Genomic DNA, 20,827 nt, shown 5'->3' with positions numbered 1-20,827 from the left:
CTTTGCCACGGATTGACCAAGTAATAGACTCCACAGCCGGATGCGAGCTGTTAAGTTTTTTGGATGCATACTCAGGGTATCATCAGATCAAGTTGGACCCGGCTGACCGCCTGAAGACTGCCTTCATCACACCCTTTGGAGCTTTCTGCTACCTGACAATGACATTCGGCTTGAGAAACGCCGGTGCCACTTTTCAGCGTTGCATGCAGAAATGTCTCTTGAAACAACTCGGCAGAAATGCCCACGTCTACGTAGACGACATTGTGGTGAAGACAGAGAAGCGCGGTACCTTACTGGAAGACCTGAAGGAAACATTTGCCAACTTGCGCTGATTCCAGATCAAGCTCAACCCCGAGAAGTGCGTGTTCGGAGTGCCAGTCGGCCAGCTGCTAGGCTTCCTGGTCTCCGAACGCGGCATTGAGTGCAACCCTGTCAAGATCAAAGCCATCGAGAGGATGGAGATTCCCACCAAGCTGCGAGATGTGCAGAAGTTCACCGGCTGCTTAGCCTCCCTGAACCGTTTTATCAGCCGACTAGGAGAGAAGGCTCTCCCCCTATACCGACTCATGAAGAAGTCCACTCACTTTGAGTGGAATGATCAAGCCGACCAAGCCTTTCATGAGTTGAAGAAAATGTTGACCACTCCGCCTGTCCTGGCTGCGCCGACTGAGAAGGAGCCCATGCTCCTCTACATCGCCGCGACAAGCCAAGTCGTCAGCACTGTTGTTGTGGTCCAGCGCCCGGAGGAAGGCCGAGCCCAGCTGGTCCAGAGGCCGGTCTACTATCTCAGCAAAGTACTATCCAGCTCAAAGCAAAACTACCCGCACTACCAGAAGATGTGCTATGGGGTGTACTTCGCTGCCAAGAAATTGAAGCCCTACTTCCAAGAGCACCCCATCACGGTCGTGTGCACTGCCCCGCTCGCCGAGATCATAGGCAGCCGGGATGCATCCGGCCGGGTGGCCAAATGGGCCATTGCCTTGGCGCCCTACACGATCTTCTATCAACCCCGCACCGCCATCAAGTCGCAAGCATTGGCCGACTTCCTCGTCGACTGGGCCGAGACCCAGTACTTACCGCCGGCTCCCGACTCTACCCATTGGCGGATGCACTTTGACGGGTCCAAGATGCGCACCGGCTTGGGAGCCGGCATCGTCCTCACCTCTCCCAAAGGCGACAAGCTCAAGTACACGCTGCAGATCCACTTCGCCGCCTCCAACAACGTGGCCGAGTACGAGGCGCTCGTACATGGGCTCCGGCTAGCCAAAGAACTCGGCATACGCCGGATCCTGTGCTACGGCGACTCAGACTTGGTGGTCCAGCAATCATCTGGCAACTGGGACGCCAAGGACGCAAACATGGCAAGCTACCGTTTCCTCGTCCAGCAGATGAGCGGATACTTCGAAGGGTGTGAGTTCCTTCACGTGCCAAGGGCCGACAACGACCAAGCAGATGCCCTAGCACGGATCGGCTCCACCCGCTGTTATCGTATTAGATGGCCTTAAGCCATATTTATTGTAATAAGTTCTCTTCTGAGACATTCGATGTAATAAGTGTGTGATTGCTACTCTGTTATAAATCCTTCGAGTACTGTGTGTGTCAGCATTACCGATCCAGGGATGACACTGAAGCACAGAGACTTGACCATTTGAGGTCGGGTCGCTACAAGATGGTATCAGAGCACACGCTGAGTGTAGGACACGACCACTAAGATAAGCCATATGTCACTCTTCTCTACTCATTTCTGACTCCTCTCCATTTTCCACTCTTTAGGATGGCGGATTCGAAGAACAAGTTCGCACAACCGGATGAAGACACACCCTTTGGACGCCACTTGAAGGAAGTCACTAGGTACCTGAACATCAGAATACCAAGCTTCACCAGGACTTACAACGCCACTTTACCAGAAGAGGAGCGCTGGATTATTCAAGTTCAAGTTCCAGGAAGGACGTTCTCGCCAACCACTAAGCCCATAGAATTTTCTTTTGAAGCACCCACCTGGAGTCTAGGCAAGAACATGGCAGCCCACATTACCATGGGACGTATTGGAGAAGTCTACAACAAGGATCTCAAGGACACTATCTATCAGATATGTGGGTGCCGAGATGAGCAATGGGAGATGATCAGCACCAAGAAGGACAGATCCATTGCAGCTTTCATCCAGAAGTTAAACCAGCACATTCGACGCCAGGAGAATCACATGTGCGCAGACATGATAGATTTGAAGAAGGCGAAGACAAGGATCATCGAGCTGGAAGAAGAACTCCAGTCTACACGCGATGGATATGAGGAGGAAATTAAAACACTATTGGAGAAGAATGACGACTTGATAAAGAAGATCAGAGTATTCATGGGAGACCCCGCGCCAGGAGGAGAGGACGACGATTCCACTTGCCCGAAGTACTACATCATCAACAACGACACTGACTCCGACCCCAGTGAAGATGACGTTGAAGAAAGAGCTGGAGCAGACATTATGGCGTCCTCTACCGATCAAAAATTTTAGTTGACCACCAAATAATTAGTAGTATTCCCCCATGTATATAGTAGTAGTTGAGCACTTTCAATGATAGTTCTAGACCGTTTGTATGCCCTTGCTTGATTGATTGAGTGAAATGATTGTGTTTGTCTCATGTGCATATGGGTAGTGCTTTCTCACTAGACCCCTTTTCTATTCTAATCTCTCCCCTCTAAACCCACCAGATGCCTCCGAGACGTGACACCGGATTTGCCTTCCTGCCAGAGCTTACTCAGTTGATCCAGCAGTAGAATGCCTTGATGCAATTGTTAGTCCAGAACCAAGGCAACAATAACAACAACAACAACAACCCGCCTCCAGTTGACAACTTAGCTCGCTTCCTGAGGTTGCAGCCGTCGGTGTTTTCTAGTAGCACCGATCCTATAGTTGCTGATGATTGGCTACGCCGTATTGGAAGGGAGTTGACCACCGTAGGTTGCACAGATGCTGAGAAGGTGTGCTTTGCCGCACATCAATTGGATGGACCATCAGCCTCATGGTGGGAGAATTATACGGCCACTTTCCCCATAGCCAACGTCACTTGGGATCAGTTTCAGCAAGCTTTTCGCACAGCCCATGTCTCAACTGGAGCTATGAGCATGAAGAAGCGTGAGTTTCGCAATTTACGCCAGGGGAACCGTACTCTGGCTCAGTACGTGGATGAGTTTAGCAAGTTATCTCGCTATGCCCCTGACGATGTGGCCACAGATGCCGCGAAGCAGGATAAGTTTATGGAAGGGCTGAATGATGAGATGAGCATGCAGTTGATGGTGGCAACATTCAACAACTACCAGGAGTTGGTAGATAAGGCTCTTATGATTGAAGAGAAGCAGCAGCAGATTGAGAGCCGTAAGAGGAAGTATGGGGAAGGGAGGTATAACTCAGGAGCTCAGCAGAAACCTCGCCTAACCCCGAACGTGGGAGGACTTGTTCATAATCATGGAGGTCATAACCACACCGGAGGAAGTTCGCATAACCACAATGGTTCTAAGAATGGGACTGGGAACGGAACAAGCAACAATCAGAACCGCTCCAATCCAGCCACACCCGCCAAGAGAGATCTAAGTCACATTACTTGCTTTAAGTGCGGGAAGACTGGACACTATGCCACGGAGTGCCCTGAAGCGAAGAATGGAAATGGCAATGGGAGTGCTGGGAAGAAGCCCAATCCATTCAACAAAGGACAAGTGAACCACGTTAATGTGGAGGAGGTTGAAGAGCAGCCAGACGCGGTTATCAGTAAGTTTTGGTTAAGTCTTTTACCGCCCTTGTTCTTTTTGACACTGGTGCATCGCATTCATACATATCAAGGGGATTCGTGGATAAGTTTAAACTACCAACACAAACCCTTAGGACCCCTCTGTTAGTGAGTTCACCTGGAGCAGAGTATATGACTAGTCGATGGTGTGACCAGATACCCCTAACCATTGGTAGCCATGTTTTCCCGTCAGACCTAATAATTTTGGAGTCACAAGGATTGGATGTGATATTAGGCATGGACTGGATGTCAAAGTATGGAGGAAGCATTGACTGTGCTAGTAAGTCGATTTACCTCACCACCCCGGAGGAAAAAGGATTAAGTATGTATCTAGGCATGCGCCTAGGAGGAGCCAAGTAAATACCCTCACGGGAGTTGTTCAGGAGAAAGTGCCTGTAGTGAAGGATTACCCGGATGTTCTTCCAGAGGAGTTACCAGGCATGCCACCGGATCGTGACATCGAGTTTTTGATAGAGCTATTGCCAGGTACAGGGCCAATATCAAAGAGACCCTACCGGATGCCCGCAAATGATCTAGAGGAGATTAAGAAGCAGATCAAGGAGTTATTGGAGAAAGGTTACATTCGACGGAGTTCATCACCATGGGGAGCCCGAGTGCTTTTGGTTGAGAAGGAGGATACCAAATTTAAATGGACGGAAGAACGTGAGGCAAGTTTTCAGGAGTTAAAGAAACATTTGACTGCAGCCCCAGTGCTGATTCTGCCGGATATCCGCAAGGATTTCCAAGTGTATTGCGACGCCTCATGCCTAGGACTTGGAAGTGTGCTTATGCAGGACGGAAGAGTTGTTTCGTATGCCTCACGACAACTAAAACCGCACGAATTGAATTATGCCACGCATGATTTGGAGTTAGCAGCAGTAGTGCATGCGCTCAAGACTTGGAGACATTACCTTATTGGAAATCGTTGTGATGTGTACACGGATCATAAGAGTTTGAAGTACATTTTCACACAGAAGGAGCTGAACCTTAGGCAGAGGAGATGGTTGGAGCTTATAAAGGATTATGACATGAAGCTGCACTATCATCCAGGCAAGGCCAATGTCGTAGCAGACGCCTTGAGTCGGAAGAGTTATGCTAACACACTAGTGAGCACGGGATTGCCAAAGGAGTTAGCAGAGGATCTTAGGGAACTTCGATTGGAGATTGTTCCTAGAGGTTTTGTTGCAACAATGGAAGTTCAGTCTACATTGTTAGGAAAGATTCAGGAAGCTCAGAAGGATGAAAAAGAGATTGCCGAGATAAAAGAAAGAATGAGCAAAGGAAAGGCCAAAGGTTTTCGTGAGGATGAGCACGATACCTTATGGTTTGAGGACCGTGTTTATGTGCCCAATAACACAGAGATCAGGAAGTTAATACTTCAGGAGGCTCATGACTCACCATACTCGATACACCCCGGAAACACCAAGATGTATTTGGATTTGAAGGAATGTTTCTGGTGGACTGGTATTAAGAAGGATATTGCCGAGTATGTAGCCGTATGTGATGTATGTCAGAGAGTGAAGGCAGAGCATCAAAAGCCAGCAAGATTGTTACAGCCTATGCCGATACCCGAATGGAAGTGGGATAAACTTGGCATGGATTTCATCACCGGATTGCCCGGGACCAAATCAGGATATGATTCTATATGAGTAGTAGTTGATCGCTTGACCAAAGTGGCTCACTTTATCGCAGTGAAAACAACCTATACAAGTGCGAAGGTGGCCAAGATATACATGACCAGGATCGTATGTCTGCATGGAGTTCCGAGGACCATAGTATCAGATAGAGGAACACAGTTTACCTCAAAGTTTTGGCATCAACTACACCAGACTTTGGGAACGAGATTGGAGTTCAGTACAACATTTCACCCGCAGACGGATGGACAGACCGAGAGAGTCAACCAGATTCTGGAGGACATGTTGAGGGCTTGTGCGCTGGATAATGGATCTAGTTGGGATGACAATTTGCCCTACGCAGAGTTCTCATACAACAATAGCTACCAAGCCAGTTTGAAGATGGCACCGTTCGAAGCCCTGTATGGACGAAGGTGCAGAACACCGTTGATGTGGGATGAAGTTGGAGACCGACAGTTGTTTGGACCAGACATGATCAAGGAGTCTGAAGAGAAAGTTAAGCTGATCCGAGATAGACTGAAGGTAGCTCAGTCCAGGCAGAAGAGTTATGCAGATTCGAAACGCAAGGAGGTAACCTATGAAATTGGAGAAAGAGCATATCTGCGAGTGTCACCCTTGCGAGGAGTGAAACGTTTTGGAGTCAAGAGAAAGTTAGCCCCAAGATTTGTAGGACCGTATCGTGTTTTGGAACGTATGGGAGAAGTTGCCCACAAGTTGGAGTTACCTGAAGGACTGTCAGGAGTTCATGATGTGTTTCATGTTTCACAGCTGAAGAAGTGTCATGCTGAGATGGCCGATATACCTTTAAGAGATACAGTGCCCTTGGAGGCGATTCAGTTAGACAGTGATCTGACCTATGAGGAGAAGCCAGTCAGGATTCTTGAATTTGCCAGCCGAGTCACCCGCAGCAAGGTTATCAAGTTTTGCAAAGTTCAGTGGAGCCACCATACCGAGGATGAAGCCACCTGGGAACGAGAGGATGATATTCGCAAAGTCCACCCACACCTATTTTCTAGCCAACCCGAATCTCAAGGGCGAGATTCATCATAAGGGGGGTAGGTTTGTAACATCCCAAATTTTCAATTTGGAATGTTATACATAGATCATTCATGCATATCATATTTTATTGCATTTCATTTCGCGATCCTCGAAATCCTAAGCAACTCAAGGACCCTCGGAGAGAGTTGGGGATTTCATTGTTTCATATTTGAATTTTATCAAATATTGAAACGAGGATTATTGGTTTTAATTATTTTTCTCTCCAAAAATATTTCATATTAAAATATATAATATGACTTCTCCAAAATAATTGAATTATTGGAGGAAAAATATTAAAATCAAATAATTTGATTTTATTCGGATTTTATTGCTATTTTATTTGCATTAGAAAAATTGCACGTTTTTCAAAATTTCATTTTAGGGCCATGAAAATGTTCATCTCGTTCTAAATATTTTATTTAGACGGTGAAAATTTGTTTTGGTATTTTTAGATTTTTATTTATTTTTCTAGGATTTATTTAAATTTCGGTGAAATTATTAAAAAAATCTTCTCTTCGCCGACTAGGCCGAAGCCCAGCCAGCCGGCCCAGCCCAGCCGCGCCGTCCGCCTCGTCCCCGACCGAGAGACCGCCGCCGCTGCCGCGCGCCGAGTCCGACCGGGACTCCTCTCCCGCGCCGCCTTGCCCCCTCCCCCAAGCTAGCCCCCTCCTTTATATACGCCGCCCCCAGACCCCCTCACCACCACCCGAACCCCGCCGCCTGCCGAACCCCGCCGCCAGCGCCGCCGCCTAGCTCGTGCCGCCGCTGCAGTTGTCGCCCCGCCGCCTAGCGCCACGCCGCCGCCTGCAGTTGCCGCCCGCCGCCGCCCGCGCACCCCACCGCCGCAGCCCACCTCGCCGCAGCCGCCCTGCCTCGCCGGACCTCGCCGGAGGTATAAGCCGCCGTTCCCGCCATTCGGTTTTATTTTAAAACCGATCCAGGTTTTTTTAGAAAACCCTAGTTTTCGTTTTTTTGGGATAGATCGGTTTTTTTCTGGTTTAGTTTATTTAGCGGACGTTCGTCCGTACGTTCGTTTTAACGAACGGTGTTCACTCGTTAGCCGCAGACAGCGAACGTTCGTTCGTTAGCCTGTTCGTCAGTTTTTCTTTTTCTCGGATTTTTCGCGATTATTTTCGATCGCGATTTCTGATCCGATTTTCGTTTCAGTTTAATTTTTCGCTCGTTTATTGGAATCAGGCGATTCAAGCGCCTTGATCTTCGTCTCGAAACCCTCTTTTTGTTTAATCAACTTGAACAAGATTTTGGTACTGTAAAATTTGACTTTAGTTCAGATTAGTAAACGGATCTTCTTTCTTTCGCAGTTTGAGTTTCGTTGCTCCGTTTGATTTGATTCTTTTCGCAAACCAGTGTTTTAAGTTGAACATTCTGGTCAATTCTTCTTATTTGAATTTTGCCCGTGCATCTTTGCTTGAATGCTTATGTATGCTATTGTTTGTTTGCGACAGAATTCCCGGAGTGCGAAGCGTGCTACTACGAGTCCCTAGGTTTTGCGGATCGTCAGCAAGGCAAGTAACAGATTGATCATACTCTTTTCATACCCAGTTTTATGCATAAGTTCCAATCCTCAAACATTGCATGATTAAAATGAGATTAACTTGTGGGTATTGGGAAGTAGTTGATGAGGTAGAACCTATTGCCCTGTTATATTCAAACCCTTTGGAGTTACTTCTACGTATTGCTTATATTGCTATGCTATGCTCGTAGACGTGGTTTGGGTGAGTGAATCCATGACAGGTGTGAGATGATTTAATTAATGGTTCAACTTAAGGTGGCAACTTTAATACACATCTGGGTGGATTGCTTGCCGGGCACCTGGAGAATCCAGTGTTGTCCTGGGATATCCCGGAGTACCCGTGTGATAATCCTAAGGTCCGCCACCCAGGCTCAACGGGAACTGAGATATTTTCATGCTAGAAACTTCCGTGTGCAGCCACAAGCTATTATGGGCTCTAGCATAGTTGAGTAAGTTGCATGAGCTCTTGAAGAGGTGGATCAGCAGGTAGAGGGATGTAGGTTGGTATGGTCTGCCTGGAGTAAAGAGTTAATGTTTCTGAAAGTCTGTGTCTCGGTCATCCGTTTCTCAAACACCATGTAGTGCGAGAAATCCAACGGAGGAGATCGAGTCTTGTGGGGAAAAGTGCGCAAACCTCTGCAGAGTGTACAATCTAATCATGGTTAGCCGTGTCCCCGGTTATGGACATGTTGAGTATCTAGTACTTGAATTATCCTAAGTATCTCATCACTCTAAATTAATATTGTTGGGTTGATAATTACTTTTAATTGGGATTGAGTTGGAGGAACCTTCTCAATGATGTTTCAACTACCATGATAGTTAAAATAAAACTTATTCCTTTGTTGTAGGGAAAAATTGGCTTTTCGCAAAAATATAACCATAGAGGTTTCCACCAGCCAAATATGCATGTAGTGATAGCATTATTCTGTTCTTGCTCTACTGTGTTATATTGCCAACATATTCCATGTGCTGACCCGTTTCCGGGCTGCAACGTATTATGTTGCAGACTTTTCAGACGAGGAGTAAGGTTCGTTAGGTCGTTGCCGTGCAGCTCAGCTATGCCGTTGGAGTTGATGGACTCACTTTATCTTCCAAGCCTTCCGCTGTTATCGTATTAGATGGCCTTAAGCCATATTTATTGTAATAAGTTCTCTTCTGAGACATTCGATGTAATAAGTGTGTGATTGCTACTCTGTTATAAATTCTTCGAGTACCGTGTGTGTCAGCATTACCGATCCAGGGATGACACTGAAGCACAGAGACTTGACCGTTTGAGGTCGGGTCGCTACAGAGCATAGCAAAATAAACTACAACATCCCGGGCAAGGGTAAGATAGGGATTTGGGTCAACCTACCACATCATACTACTCAAGACTTGATTAAATTTCTCCTACTGCATGCATGGTGGGAGGAAATTCTATTAATGAAATAAAACATATCGGTAAATAAATTCATGATAAAGACTTGCCTTGCCGACAATCTTCCAAAGCTAGTGACTCGTAGTAACAAGCCTCGCACTCCACGAATTCTATCGAAACAAACAAAGCATAATAAGCATACTCCATACAATATACTAACATAACGACAAGTAACTTAGTAAATGACAAACAACATAACACACAATGAAATCCAAAGAGAAAACCAAAGAAAGTCATAAAAGCAATACCATGTTTTTACTGTAAGTGAAACCAACTATAAGAATAGTTTTCTACCATTAAAACTTTCTTTAACAGAACTAAAATAAGGTTGTTGTTAAACAACATAAAGGAAAACAACAAACTATTTTTATGCAAAAAGGATTGCATTAAAAGCTATTATAAAACTCCTTTTATGCCTAAAATAAGTTTCTAGTAAGAAAAAGAAATAAAAAACTAAAACATATTTTTTCTACAAATAAAAGTTCCACTGTTAATTCTACAAAAACTAATCTGAACAAAATAAAAAAACAAAAGAAACTAGTTTAAAACAATTTCAAACAGAAGAAATAGTGCAAAAGTCAATAAATAAAGAAACAGTACTGTTTTCGTGCTAAACTAATTTAAAATTAATTCTAAAATTCCCAAACTAAACCTACTGATAGCTAAGGTCACAAGAAAACAGTAGCAAAAAGAATCGCCTAAAAATATTAATCCTAGCTCTAGTTTTTACAATTTTGGTCAGCTGAACAAAATTCATACAATTATTTTTTTTAAACTTCACACATGAACAAAAATTATATCTACAGAAAGTTTAGGAAATTTCCAAAGTAGAGCAAAAAGAATCACTAGAAAATATTAAATAACCTAAGAGAAATAAAAAAATTCAAAATTGGAACTTTTCTGTTTTAAAAACAGAAACGAAAATACTAAAAAAAACAAACGACGCTATTGGGCCTGGGGGGTGCAATCTGGAGCTATCTAACGCTCGGTCATAAATTAACAGAAACGCGTACGGGCTATTAAAAGAAAAACCAAACCATTCTATCTAAACCGAATAAAAACCGTTACTATACCGAAACTAACCAAGCTAATAAAAAAACCATATCCCTTGGCTAGATCTAATCTGGAGCATTGGATGTTGATCTAACAGACGAAGGGGGAGGTGGCTTACAGCGATGTTGACGACATACATATGCGATGGAGTAGCGGTAGGCGTCGAGCGGGGCGGCGATTCCGGGGGTCGCGGGCGTCGGCGGAGGGCTCGGTGAGATGCGGTGGAGCGAGGGCGTCGTCGGGGTGGTGTTGGAGAGTGTTGGTGGCGGCTACCGCGACCGCAACAAGCTCGAGAACCTCTGGTGATCTCCCCGTGCTCCGGCGAGGCGGACGAGTTTGTTGACGAAGCTGGAGCAAATAAACGAGGATGGAACCTTGTCAAAATGATGGGCCATGGTGAGGGCAAGCGATTTGATGAAAGAAGACATCCCGGAGGGGCTCACCGGTGAAGAAAACGACGGTGAACTGCAGTGGCTGAGGCGAGATCGGAACGAAGATGGTGGCGGACGTGGGAGGTTTTTGCGAGGGATTTTGAAGGGGGTCGCGAGAGGAGGGGAGAGGGATTACATAGGACATGTTTTCTGGGGGAAAAGGTTGCTCCTGCAAGGGTTTCGCGACAGCGCGGACACGGCCGTGCGCGAGGCGGCAAGCGAGATACGTGGCGCAGGCTGTTCGGGATGATGGAGATAACGCGGTGGGGTCCAGCGATCAGAGGGGAAAAAAGAGAGAGAGGGTTACGTGAGGGAGTTCTCGAGCGAGGGGAATGAGGATGGTGGGGTGCGCCGCTGGTGGCGGCCTGCACGGGTGGGGTCTGCTGGGCTGCTAGCGCCTGCTGGTGGCTGGGCCGGCTGGGCTGCGCCTGGCCTGGCCAGGCGCTGAGGTTTTTTTAAAGACAGAAAATAAAATAAAATATAAAGGGAAAATGAAAATACTTTTATAGGGCATATATATATATCAAAATTCTCAGAAAAATAAATCCTAAATAGTGAACTACTTTTCAGAGGCAAAGTCGAAACTTAAAAAAACATTTTTTTGAAAATCCAAATGAAACTCAAATTTGAATTCAAAACTTTTGGCATTATTTTCTTCTAACATTTTTGGAGTGTCATTTTAGCTCCTCTCATACTGTTGCACAAGTATTTGTCAGGGATATTTGAATTGAATTTTCAAATGGCAATTGAATCCAAATTCAAATAAAACTCAAATGCCTCTGAAATTTCCAAATGCCACTCAATTCAAACAAAATGCATAGATGCTTAGCTATTAATTGTAAAACATTCCAAATTGAAAATTTGGGATGTTACACTCTTCCATGTCACATACATCTTGGTGGAGCGCACAAAATGATAAGAGTAAAATAACATGCACTCATCACCAAGGATACAAGTGGTTGATGATACACAAGTAATCATAGAGATAGACATGCAAGTACACAATAAGCATAGTATGATCAAACACATGATCACACAAGGTATCTCACGAGCATAACACAAATGTGGCATCAAGTAGCAACAACCAACCAAAGTAGCAAGGCGAATAAAAACCAACAAAGAAGCAAAAGAATCTCTCTCTCGAAGCCTATGATCTATACACTTTCTTCCCCTTTGGCAACAAGTTGCCAAAAAGTTTGAAAACGTATAGTGCTAGATGACACTCTAGGCACGATCTCCGGGAGCTCCTGAAGGGTCTTCTAGCTTGTAGCTCCAGTGTGCGTAGACGACGTTGAGAGGAGTCCATCTGCAAATGCTCCAGCTGATGTCTGTGCAGCTGGTGCAGTTGACACTGGTGGTGGCACTGTGGCAGTGGTAGCTGGAGCAGAGTGAGTAGGCCTAGTATCTGCAACTGTCTCAGTAGCAGACCTCTGTGCCCTTGGCACGGACTGGAATCTATCTTTAGTAGGTATGTCATCTCTGTCCTCAGCATCATCTCTCATCTTCTCAACCATAGTCTGAATCTCAGTGACCTTCACATCAAGGTTGTACATCTTGTCTTCAACAATCCTCTCTAAGCTCTCCTGATTCATAGTCAAGTTGGCCAAACTCTTCTCAATCCTCAGGGTAGCTTCTAGCAGAGATGTGAGCTGATCTTGTTTAGTCTTGAGATTCACGATAGATGCATCTGGAGCACTTGCTGCCTTTGCTGCTTTAGCAGCCTTTGCCTTCTCAGCTTTCTCCTGGGCCTCAACAGAAGTAGGATGTGTAGCATCCATGACAACTTCATTATCCTCAAAATCTGGCCTAAGATGTAAATGCTCTTTGTCAAGTAGATATGTTCCAGTTCCAACCTTGGAATTGATCAACATCTGAATATGTGGAGCATATCCACATGACCTCTTTTGGTCAGCAGCTATCCTCTTGACTGTCTCAACTATCAAACTCATGACCTTGAACTTTTGGGGAACATAAAAAAGATGCAGCAAATTGATGGAGTGACCACGTACCATCCTATGATCTCCAGACTTAGGCAATAGGGTATGCCTTAGTATGGTGTTTGTGGTAGTCAGTCCAGCCAGCAGATAGTATATGGAGCCAAACTTGTGAGTATCCAATGCATCTTCAGGAATGGGCTTGTACATGTGAGTCATAGAGTTGTGATCCTTCCTGGGTTTGCCATATACATCAATATCATCATCTTCTTCTTTTGGAGCATTGATGAGCTCAGCCCACTCAGAGATTGATGACTGGTACCTGGTGCCCTCAGTCATCCACACTATCTTCCCATCTAGATAGAAGTGTGCAGTGGAGTAAAACTGCATTCAGTTTGCCCACTTCATTTCACACACAATGGGCTTCTTGTCAAGCAATACTGTCTCATAGAAGTCATGTTGTTCTCTAGTGTGGAAACGGTAATCAACAGCAGTCCTCCTCCTTGTGGCATATGGATCAGTCTTCCTCCATAATCTCAGACCTGCATCCTTTCTCAATTTCGTGGTCTCAGCCACTGGATGATCATCATTGTGGTCTGGAATCTTTGGCTTCAATTTCCTGAGCACTAGTGGCTCATCATCTTCTTGAACCATTAGCACTGGGGCCTTGTTCTTTCTGCAGCAGGAATGTTCTTGGTGGATCTCTTGGGAGCTGAAGTCTTGGGTGCAGCAGGTGGAGGTTCTGACTTGGGCTTGCAGGGAGCACCCGTCTTAATGGCACCAACCATTAACTTCTGATACTTGGTTGGTGGTGCAACAGGTTCCTCCTCATCATCATCATGATCGTCACCCCTCATCATGGATGGCCTGCCAATGACTCTGGCAACAGTCTTCTTGACTCTCCCTTCCTCCTTTTCTTCCCATCAGCAGCTTCACCTTCCTCTATTGGCTCGAGTGTGAACTCCATGGTCTCATGTGCATCAGTAGACTTTCTGACTTTGGACATGGGAGCTCTCTTGGCACGAGTTTTCTTCTGAAGGACAGGCTTGGTGGTAGCAGCTGTAGCATATTCCTTCTTAAGCACTCTCTTCTTTGAGGTCACTTCTTCCTCAACAACAAAGTCTTCATGCTCATTGTCAGAATTTCTCTTCTTCCTCTGTCTGGTAGCAGCTTTAGGCAAGTTGCTAGGGGTGCTTCTATTGTCATCATCATGGCTGCTGCTTGGACTAGTGCCCTCACTGAGGTTGACCTGTTCCTCTGATCTGTTCTGACTGTCACTAGCTTCAGACATCTCTGCAAACTGACCCAGTGAATAGATGGATATGGGTAGAGAGGATGAGCATCACAAAAGACAGCTTGTTTTTGCAAGAATTGAGACAAAATCTTATTTTAGTTTTCTGCAGAAAGCATTTCTGAGCTACCGATATAATAATCTCGGTGACACCGAAGCACTTAACAGAGTCTAAACATGCAGTATCGGTCAGACCGAGTTGCAGTTTGGTGACTCCGAGATGCTAGGGTTTCACAGAGAAATTGCTTTCGGTCTCATCGATCAGCATGCTTCGGTCAGACCGAGTCGTACTTAGTGCTATGGCCAAGGCCAATCGGCGGGACCGAAAACTTCATGTTGGTCAGTCCGAGATGAGCTCGGCGGAAACCCAACCCTAAGATTTTGCATCAAATCTAATCTAAAGGAATTCTTTGCTGGATAGAATGATTTCATACATGGAGAGAAACTAGGCAAAAACTTTGTGCATTGAATCAGATAAAGGAATTGGCCCAAAGCAGTCGAACCATACCCTAACTTGGTGATGGCTCGCTACGGCAGCAACGGCGGAGAGGATTCCCGTTGACAGCGGCGGAGACCTGCGACGACGATGCACAGGCGGAGATGACAACGATCCGGAGACCAGGGGACGGCAGCAATGGGGGCGCGGGCTCGAGTGTTTGAAGAAATTTTCAATCGAGCGGGCCGCATTATATATACCCATACGCTGTCGGTGGCACCGAATGGATCTAATCGGTGGCACCGAATGGATCTAATCGGTGGCACTGATATGCGAAACTGCAGGCAATTATAGCAACTCAGTGAGACCGAGGGGATCTAATTGGTAGCACCGAGATAAAAAAACCTAGATCATTCTATTGCATTCGTTGAGACAGAGTTTGAATGATTGGTCAGGCCAAAATGCATTAGAAGGTTTTGGCAGGCAGCCCTTGACGGATCAATGGCTCCGAGTGCTCCTCATCCGGAGGGTCCGAAAAATACTTGTTCAATTTTGTGATGTAGCATGAATAGAATTTGAGAAGAGAAAAAGCATAGATAGCTAGAGAAGGCTCTTAGGCATTCTTGTCCATCCATTTGGCCAATAAAAAGTAAACAATCAAAACTACAAATGGATGTCCTCGAATGGAGAAATTATGCAACCAACATGCTCACACAATAAGATAGCAAATGAAATATGTGGCAAAGCATGCACAAATAGTCTAGCATCTATCAAGCAATTGGCGATGACTAGGTCATCTATATATGGGTATATTGACTGAGGAGTCAAATGAGAACATTTGATCGTAGGCCATACTAATCGTTGAAGCACAAGTGGGGTTACCACTTTTACATAAATCATTGATGTGTTCACACCATTAGAGTTGCTTTAGCTCAATTCTTAGAGCAAAGCTCCCCCTAGATATGATATCCCCCCTAAGAGGGATGAACCAACCTTGGGTTTTGTCGACGATAACTTCATGTAAATGTTGAAGATGTGGATGCTCAATGTTGATGTAGATGTTTTGGAGCAATCCATTGGAGTGTTGCGCTTTCAATACCTACATGGGTTAGTCCCACGAGGAACATACAAGGATATCCATAGACATAGAGTGAAACACACATATGATGATGTCCATGAAAGCATTAGGTTACCTTGTACCTTGTCTTACCAACAAGAGGGTTTGTGACTCCATGAACTAGTGCAATATATAAAAGTTGATTGCACATGTCCTCGCCAAAATGAATATGAGTGAAGTATATTGGCGGAGTCACCCTCAAGAACACTCTAGTTCTTCTTATTTGGGATCCTTGGAGTTGTAGTCATACTTGATGAAGTAGAACTTGACGTAGTCTTGGGAACCCACTTGACCATGGCCTTAGGAGCTTCTTCAAATGAATCAATCTCTTCTTGAAGCTTGTCCTTGCCTTTTAGCTTGTGGTCTTGTGGTGGAAGATCATCTTGAGCTTGTGTTCTCTTGAAGGAAGTGGGGTCAGACTTCTCTTGTTGAGGAACAAACTTAGTCTTGGGGTATTGATCTTGTTCCCACTCAACTCCACTGGCATTGAACTTTTGTTCAAAACCAACACCTTGATTCTTTCGGTGCCTTCCTTGCTTGTGTACAATTTCCTCAAATTGCTTACTTCCGGCAAGGCTCTTGTAAACACCTTTCTCTATAATTCCCTTCAGTAAGCTATTTTCTTTCTCAAGTGTAACTTGGCTAAGAGAATCATTAGTGGAAGCAAGAGAACTACTAGAAGCAACAATATTGGATTTAACATGATTATTGTTACCACTAGAGGAAGAATATTTTTTGTTCTTGTTGCTAGATTTTACTTGTGGCATATAACTAAACAAGAGGAGACGTTTGGCAAGATAAGAAGAACTCTTCTTTCGAAGATCATCATTGATAGCTTTTAGGAACTCATGCTCTTGCTCTAAATTTAGCTTCTCGAAGCGTAGCTTCGCATGAGTCCTTAGGAGCTCTCTATGATCCACTAGAGTTATTTCATGAGCTAACTTAAGAGTGTTTAGTTCTTTAGTTAGACGCTCAATCTCCTTCTTATCATTGTCATTCGTTTCATCTTGATTAGCATGATCGCTAGCAAGTTCGTCATAGTTTCCATCACTAGTGTTGTCAACAAGTAAATCATCATCACCTAGCAAATCATCTCCATCACTATTAAAATCAACATACTCGAGGTGTGATACCTTAGGGCCTTTAGCCATAAAGCATCTTCCAATCCCTTCATTTGGTGAGTCAAATATGCCGTAGGAGTTGGATGACACAAGTGCAAGACCGGCAACACCTTCATCTTGAGTATATTCGGAGTCGGGGTGATAACTTCTCTCGGAGTAGTTGTCGGAGTCGGATACGGATACCCATTCACCAACGTGAGCTTGATGTCTTCATCTTGTGTAGCTCTTTGATGATTTGTCCTTCCTTTCCGAATCCTTGCTTCTATGAGAGGGTGTTCGTTCATAACGATCATCTCTACTCCTTCTCTCTCTTGGAGGTGATTCATCTCTTCTACTCCTCCTTTTTGGTGAATCTTTTCTTTTCTGGTACGGAGCCGTACACTCGTTTGAGTAGTGTCCGGGTCTTCCCCAATTGTAGCAATTACGATCACGACTAGAAGATCTTTTGTCATTGTAGGATCTTGACTTGGAGCTTCTCTCTTTGCTTCTATTATTGTAGAACTTGTTGAAGTTCTTCACCATTAAGCTCAATTCTTCATTGGAGACTTGCTTCTCACTTGATGTTGTAGGAGCATCACTTGAAGCTTTGTAAGCACCACTCACTGGTACAGCGAGGTGCTATACAAACGGTTTTTAACCCTTTTCCGCGACGACGTTTTGAACCGTCGCCAAGTGAGTGACTGCAATAGGGGGGTCCTTCCCACACGACCCAGAAACCGTCGGGGATAGGCCCTCCGGTCACACATGCTCGGCAAAGTGAGGTCATGGGCGATGGGCGAGCGATCAAATATGGTCATACGTAAAGTTGTGCTAAAAAAATACAATTATAGAGGCCAAATTGTTTCCAGTCGTAAGTACATCCCACACAGTCAGTCCCGGCTAAACATTTCCGTTCGTATGTACATTCCACATAGTCAATCCAAGGAATACATTTCCATTAGTATGTACATCCCACACAGTTAATCCAAGAAGTACGTTTTCGTTCGTATATACATCCCACACGGTCACTCCAAGGAAAATGTTTTCGTTCGTAGGTGCATCACACACAATTTTCCCCACTAAATCGTTTGTGATAGCGTTGCCATTGCACAAGATATTAACAATTTTATCATTTGCGTTATTGAATGCATCACACACGGTGCGTAGAAGAAACTGTGTGGCAAAGGTTGTCCATCACACACACTTTTTATGTGGTAAACGCTTGCGCAAGGTGGCCTAACACAAACAGTTTTCAAGAGGATGTTGTCGGTGTCAAAACCAGCACATCTCGGGTAGGGAGCCCAAGCTGTGCATCTAGGGATCGATGGTAACAGGGGACCAAGGGACACAATGTTTACCCAGGTTCGGGCCCTCTTAAAGGAGGTAAAACCCTACTCTTGCTTAATTATATTCGAAGAGTATAGCAATTACAAGAGTTGATCTACCTCGAGATCATGGCGGCTAAGCCCTAGATGTCTAGCCTATGAATATTCCTATGATGGTAAAGAGGATAGCCTCTACGGACTAACCCCTCCGGTTTATATACACACCAGAGGGGCCTAGGGCTTGTACAAGGTCAGTTCATCAGGGAAGGAAACGATACACCTGGACTCTAATCTCGCCGTTCATGTATGGAGAATTCCCACCCGGACACGTTGGACGGTCTTAAGCTTGATCTTGTACGGCCCATCCAACCCGGCCCATACTCCTAGGCCGGACACCTGAGGACCCCTGAATCCAGGACTCCCTTAGTAGCCCCCGAACTTGCCTTCAATGACGATGTAGTATGCGGATATAAGTCTTTGGCTTTGCAAGGCGGGTTCTCCACCATACTCTAGATTGACGATAGTCCAGCATCGGCTTCTGTGTCCAGTCTTTATGATTCCCTCCTGCCGTCGCCTCGATTTCTGTCTAAGCGAATGCGAACGGTCCATTATCTTTTTACCTTTTAACCCCTTTAATAGGTACGGGTGGCGTTTATATAACGAGGTTAGATCCCCGAATGCCATCTCACATCGCCCAAAGAGCAACAGAGCAAACCACGGAAAACTCAAACCATGGCTAGCGTCCCTGGCTCCTCCTCACGTCCTCATGGCACTCAAGAGGGGGATTGGCAAAGCTGTTCTGTATCCCATCTTCAGCTCAATCATCTCCAGACGCAAGGATATCTCCCCCCGTGGATCTAGTCTCCGTATGGGCAGGATTAGCTTCTACGGGCGATGGTGTATTGGTAGAGAATTTCCCCAACCCCAGCCAAGGGGAGATGCTATGCTTCATCTCGTTCCTTCTTAGGGGTTGTAGGCCCGATTCACCCCTTCCTCAGGGTCTATTGGAATATTATGGGATCCAGCTGCACAACCTCACACCAGGTTCCATTCTGCATATTTCTGGTTTTGTCGCCCTCTGTGAATTATTTTTAGGCTGCGAGGCTCATTCCGAACTATGGAAAAAGTTCTTTTGCCTCGTCCCCCGTCACCAGGGTGGAGGGCCTATATTTGAAGTGGGCGGCGCCGAAGTATGGCGCATAGCCGGGTCCGGTTACCCAGTCGGGACTCCGAAGAGGGGGTCCGAAGAATGGTCTTCGGAATGGTTTTACATTGATGGTGTTCCTCTCCCGGACCCTGTCCGGCGCGGACTTCCCGAATTCTCTAGTGCTCCCGTGAAGAAGCTATTCAGCTGGCGCCCCAAGTCCTCCGTACAAGAAGATAGTGTGGAGGTGATGAGGTTGGTTAGCAAGGTCGGATTGTTGACCCATTCTGGACTCTCCATCATTGAAGTCATGGCCATAGCAATAAAGCAATGCATCCAGCCTCTTCAATCCAGAGTGGCTCCTTTATGGAACTACAACGGGGAGGACGACGCGTCGCGCTATAGGCGAGAGGGTCCGGATAACCAAGCCGCATTGGCTGCCATGCTAGTAGACCTTTATAAGGGGGAAGAAGAGGACTTCGCCCGTTTAAATTGCCGGGAAGGTTTCTCCATGTACAACACCATTGAATGGGTAAGTTTAGTCATTCATTACTTTCTTTATTATTTGGATGCATTAACCGAATGCTCTAGTTGCTTCAAAAAAGTCATGGAGGAAGGTAGTCGAGGACATCTATTGCCCCCTCCTCAACCAGAGGACCATGCTCTCCAAGAAGACCCCGGATTCCATGAGGATCCGGATATATTTTTAGAATTCGAAGACGGAGTTTATTATCAGGCGAGCCTTGACGGCTCGGAGGTAGCCATTATGGCCGATTACCCCGATCTCTATCCCTTCGTTAAGGTAAGTGTTCGGAAATCATTTAAAAAGGGAAACACTTCTGCTCACAACTTACCCTCCACACTGGACCGTGCTGCATAGGATCGGCGCCCAGCGAGCCATACCCAAGCACGAGCAGTCAAAAGGAAAACGGCTCCTTCGCGGGGTGAGCGCGCGAAACAAAAGGGGACCGAGAGCGCCGCTGAGCCTGCTCCATCACCAAAGAGGTATATTCGTTACTTCATGTCTGAGCATAAAGCCGAATCATCATTTTCCCCCTTCTTCTATCATCTCAGGAGAGGTATACGGCGAACCGTACCAAAGATTCCAGCAAGCCGAGCCGCAACCCATGCGATGCCGAACTCATAAACTAGGACGAGGGCGCATATAGGGGTGGCGCCGTCTCATCCACCTCATGAAGATCCGGATGAGGTGTTCGTCACTAACTCCGAGGTGGAGAGCGTGATGAATCACCGTCGCCTCAAAGAGGCCCTGCGCGCCCCGGCCTTTTCGGAGCAAGAGTTTACCGCTCTCGGCATTGTGGACGCGTATATCCGAGCTGCCCGGGATGGACTTACTGGAGTTGCTTGCCTGTTCTCAAAGGATATACAGGTGATAATTTACGCAATTTTTAATATATAGATACCAGTAGCCCCCGAGACTTAAAGCGGTAGGAACCAACCGATTTGAGGATCGTTTATGACCGCAGGTCCTTAAGGAGAAGAACAGTGCATTGTCCCAGGAGCTCGAGGCAAGCCGGACACAGCTAAATGTCGCTGCCACAGAGCTTGAAGAAATGAAGAGTGCCCCGATGACCGG

The 20,827-nt window shown here is 45.8% G+C and overlaps 1 long non-coding RNA gene across 1 annotated transcript; it reads right to left on the bottom strand.

Moving 5' to 3' along the window:
• Positions 1-8,722: 8,722 nt before the first annotated feature.
• Positions 8,723-11,091, bottom strand: LOC120966519 (uncharacterized). The gene is made up of 3 exons (XR_005760329.3): positions 10,896-11,091; positions 10,571-10,800; positions 8,723-9,509 (listed from the first exon to the last, which is right to left on the bottom strand). It is a non-coding gene; the product is annotated as an uncharacterized lncRNA (long non-coding RNA).
• Between the last annotated feature and the right edge of the window lie 9,736 nt (positions 11,092-20,827).

This window comes from Aegilops tauschii, chromosome 6 (assembly GCF_002575655.3).
Source record: "Aegilops tauschii subsp. strangulata cultivar AL8/78 chromosome 6, Aet v6.0, whole genome shotgun sequence".
Taxonomy (NCBI): Eukaryota; Viridiplantae; Streptophyta; class Magnoliopsida; order Poales; family Poaceae; genus Aegilops; species Aegilops tauschii.
The sequence above is the reverse complement of the archived record's forward strand: the minus strand, read 5'-3'. Positions and strand labels throughout refer to the sequence as shown.